Raw genomic sequence first — 4,412 nt, forward strand, 5'->3', positions numbered from 1 at the left:
GGCATTGCACCCTGCTGAGGCCCCTCCCCTCCCCAAACCCCGCCCTCCATAGCCTTCCCTCCCCAAACCCCGCCCCCATAGGCTCCACTGCCCTTCAGTACCCAAAGGTGTCTCAGAGCAGCTTACAAACTCCTTTCCCTTCCTCTCCCCACAACAGACACCCTGGGAGGCGGGTGGGGCTGAGAGAGCTCTTGACAGAAACAGCTCTTTTTTTCAAGAACAGCTCTTATCAGAACTGTGTCTTGCCCAAGGTCATCCAGCAGGTGCAAGTGGAGGAGTGGGGAATCAAACCCGGTTCTCCCAGATTAGAGTCCACGCACTCAACCACAACACCAAATAATTTTGTCGGAGTCAGTGTGACTTTATCATCTTATTTATTTCCAATTTTTTTGAAGTCGTGTTGACTTTGTCTGAGGTACATTTTACATATAAACGATTTATTTATTTATTTATTTATTTATTAGACTTTGACCCCGCCCTCCCGCCAAGGCGGCTCAGGGTGGCTTACAATAGTTTAAAACCAACCTAACAATGAATACAATACAAGTCTAAAACATTACAGTCAATACAATATACTTTTTGGATTATTTGTGGTTTGTACCCCGTTTTGGTTTTGCTTTCTACCACCGGGAGGCTGGCGACCTGAGGTGAAACGTGGAGGCCAGAGCCGGCCGTGGAGTGAGGCCCGATGTGCCTGCGAGAGAGAGAGAGAGAGTCGGAGATTTTGGCAGGGGCAACAACGCGGAGGGGAGCCCGGCTCGGAGGCGCTGGCGAGACGAGGCCTTTGGTGCGCCTCCAGCTCCCCGGCTGCTGGCAGGCCCTCCCGGCCCAGGCTTCCCAAAGGGGCTTTGTCTCCGAGAGGAGTTCTGGGCCGCCTCAGATGGCAGGCTCCCTCGGCGGCTCGCCTCTCCGCAGCCAGGGGAGCTGGGTGCTGCGAGAAGGAATGTTCCCTCCTCAATGCCCACCAAATCCATGCATGACAGGCTTGAAATCGGACTGTCAGTTCCCGTCTGGACAGCCCTTCACCCCCCATTCGATCTGCCTTGTTAGGCTCCCCTCGCCATTCATCCAGCACAAACAAACCACTTAACCCCGGGCTCACATACACAACCCACCACTCACCCTCCGCTCTCTCCCCCCCCCCGCCACAACACTCCCCGACCAGAAGGTGCCCGCGGGTAGACACTCCCAAAGGGAAAGGAGAAAGGAAAACTTGGCCGCACTCTCGGGCACGTCCCCCTGTGCCGGGCAGCCCACCAGTGCGGGTGAGAGAGGGTCGAGCGTTGGGGCCGTCACCTCAGAGGAAAGGGAGCGGTGGTGGATCCTAGACGCACCCCCCCTTCGGCGAGCGAATCCTCGTGCTGCGACTGTGTGGCGACTCAGAAGAATCTATTTATTATTTATTTACCTCAGGTATGCCCCACCTTGGCAAATAGAAGGGGAAGTCGTGGAAGTAGTGACAGACTTCACGTTCCTGGGATCCCAGATCACCCCAGACTGTGACAGCAGCCATGAAATTAAGAGACGCCTGCTCCTTGGGAGGAAAGCGATGGCGAACCTAAACAGCATGATAAAAAGTAGAGACATCACCCTGCCAACAAAAGTCCGCATGGTCAAAGCAATGGTATTCCCAGTAGTCATGTATGGCTGCGAGAGTTGGACTATAGTGGTTAAGAGCCAGTTTGGTGTAGTGGTTAAGTGTGCGGACTCTAATCTGGGAGAACTGGGTTTGATTCCCCACTCCTCCACGTGCACCTGCTGATGTGACCTTGGGTCAGTCACAAGCTCTGGCACAGCTGTCCTTGAAAAAGAGCAGTTTGTGTCACTCAGCCCCACCCACCTCACAGGGTGTCTGTTGTGGGGAAGGGAAAGGAGTTTGTAAGCCGCTCTGAGACTCCAAGTGAAGGGCGGGGTATAAATCCAATCTCCTCTGGTATTCCCAGTAGTCATGTATGGCTGCGAGAGTTCTTCTTCTAGGAAGGCCGGGCGCCGAAGAATAGATGCTTTTGAACTATGGTGCTGGAGAAGACTCTTGAGAGTCCCTTGGACCGCAAGGAGATCAAATCAGTCAATCCTAAAAGAAATCAACCCTGACTGTTCCCTGGAAGGCCAGATAATGAAAATGAAGCTCAAATACTTTGGCCACCCAATGAGAAGGGAGCACTCACTGGAGAAGACCCTGATGCTGGGAAAGATTGAAGGTCAAAGAAGACGGGGACGGCAAAGGATGAGATGGTCAGACAGTGTCATCGATGCAACGGACATGAAGTTGAGCCAACTTCAAAGGACGGCGGAAGACAGGAAGGCCTGGCGGGATGTGGTCCATGGGGTCGCGAAGAGTCGGACTCGACTGTGTGACTGAACAACAAAAATGCCCCACCTTTCTCCCCAATGGGGGCCCAAAGCGGCGTAGGACATTCTCTTTTCCTCCATTTTATCCTCCCAACGACCCTGTGAGGTAGGTTAGGCAGAGAGTGTGTGTGACTGGCTTGACGCCACCCAGTGACCTTTCATGGCAGAGTGGAGATTCGAACCTGGGTCTCCCCATACTAGTCCAACCACTACACCACGCTGGGTCTCTGGCATGATGTCAACAACTACCATGCATGCACATTTCGTCTGATGTGCACCATAGGTGTCATGTTTCTGGTCTGAAGTATACTGGGTGGCTGAGAGTCAGTCTGGTGCTGTGTTCCCTCTAAGCTGAGTCCGTGTGAGCTAGCTCACTGTTTTTTAGCTTCCGGCTCAAAGATTTTTGTCTTCGCTCAGGAAGGATGGCTCCAGAGCAAACTGATTTATGCAGTAGCCAAATCACTCGCTCGCAACTTTAATGCCAGTAGCTCACAAAGTAGAATTTTTGCTCACAAGACTCCACAACTTACAGGGAGCATTGGTCTGGTGTAGTGGTTAGGAGCACGGACTCTAATCTGGAAGCGAACTCTACAATGAGAGCCAGTTTGGTGTAGTGGTTAAGTGCGCGGACTCTAATCTGGAAAAACCAGGTTTGATTCCCCCACTTCTCCACATGCAGCTGCTGGTGTGACCTTGGGTCAGTCACAAGTTTTCTCAGAGCTGTTCTCTCAAGGGCAGTCCTGGAAAGAGCTCTCTCGGCCCCACCTGCTTCACAGGGTGTCTGTTGTGGGGAGGGGAAGGGAAAGGTGGATTGTAAGCCGCTCTGAGACTCCAAGGGAAGGGCAGAGTAGAAATCCAATCTTCTCCTCCTCCTCTTCTTTTTCTTCTTCTCCTTCTCCTCTTTCTCCTCCTCTTTCCTCTTCCTCTTCTTCAATGGACTCTATGACATTATATCTTCCTGCTATCCCTCCATTCCCCAAACCCTGCCCTCTCCCCAGATCTCCAGGAATTTAAATTTCTTTTGAGTTCCTGTCCACAGGGCATGAAAGCTTAGAAGGGCACTCAAGAGTGGCACCTTCCATACATCTCCAACGATCCCCCTTTCTGCTAAGTGCCCAGTCCTGCTGTATCCCACCTAGGTCATGGTGAGTCTTTCCAAAGCATTCCCAAAGGGTCCTGCTGAAGGTCCCACTCTGGAGTGCCTTTCTCAGCTTTCTTGTCCCGTGGAAGGGAGTTCAGAAGGTATTTAAATGCCCTCTGAGCTATTTCTTCCTAGGAACTGCCAGGCTCACTGCCTTGTCCCGTGAGCCTTGTCCCTTGAAAGAAAGGGCTAGAAACAGGCTCAGAGCTTCCCCCTTTAAAGACAGAGACTCCAATTAATTTAGGTAAAGGTAAAGGTTCCCTTGCTCGAAAGCCAGTCGAGTCCGACTCTAGGGTTGCGGTGCTCATCTCCATTTCAAAGCAGAAGAGCCAGCGCTGTCCAAAGACGTTTCCGTGGTCATGTGGCCGGCATGACTAAACACCGAGGCGCACGGAACGCTGTTCCCTTCCCACCGAAGCGGTCCCTATTTATCTACTTGCAATTTCTTGCTTTCGAACTGCTAAGTTGGCAGGAGAAGGAACTAGAGACGGGAGCTCACTCCGTCATGCGGCACCCGGGTCTCAAACTGCTGAACTACCGACCTTCCACAGCCTGCAGTTCAGCGTCTTAACCACTTGAGCCACCACAGCTCCTCCCAATTCATTTAATTAACTGTAATTTAGATGCCCCCAAACAAACAAGAAATCCTGGCTATGGGCCTGGCCCTGGCTAGTATTTGGATGGGAGAGTCGTGACATGGAGGCAAGCAATGGTGAACTACTCTGAATGTCTCTAGCCTCAAAAACCCTACAGCAGGGGTGTCAAACATGCGGCCCGGGGGCTGGATTAGGCCCCCGGAGGGCTTCTATCAGGCCTGCAGTGGAACTGGCTGTCTCCTGCTGCTTTTTCCAGTTCTGCTGCTGCTGCGTCATCGTAGGTTTGCAGCTTACAGATACACACACCCGAACAGCATACTCAA

Source organism: Gekko japonicus, unplaced genomic scaffold (genome assembly GCF_001447785.1).
Source record: "Gekko japonicus isolate JY-2015 unplaced genomic scaffold, Gekko_japonicus_V1.1 scaffold1451, whole genome shotgun sequence".
NCBI classification, from domain to species: domain Eukaryota; kingdom Metazoa; phylum Chordata; class Lepidosauria; order Squamata; family Gekkonidae; genus Gekko; species Gekko japonicus.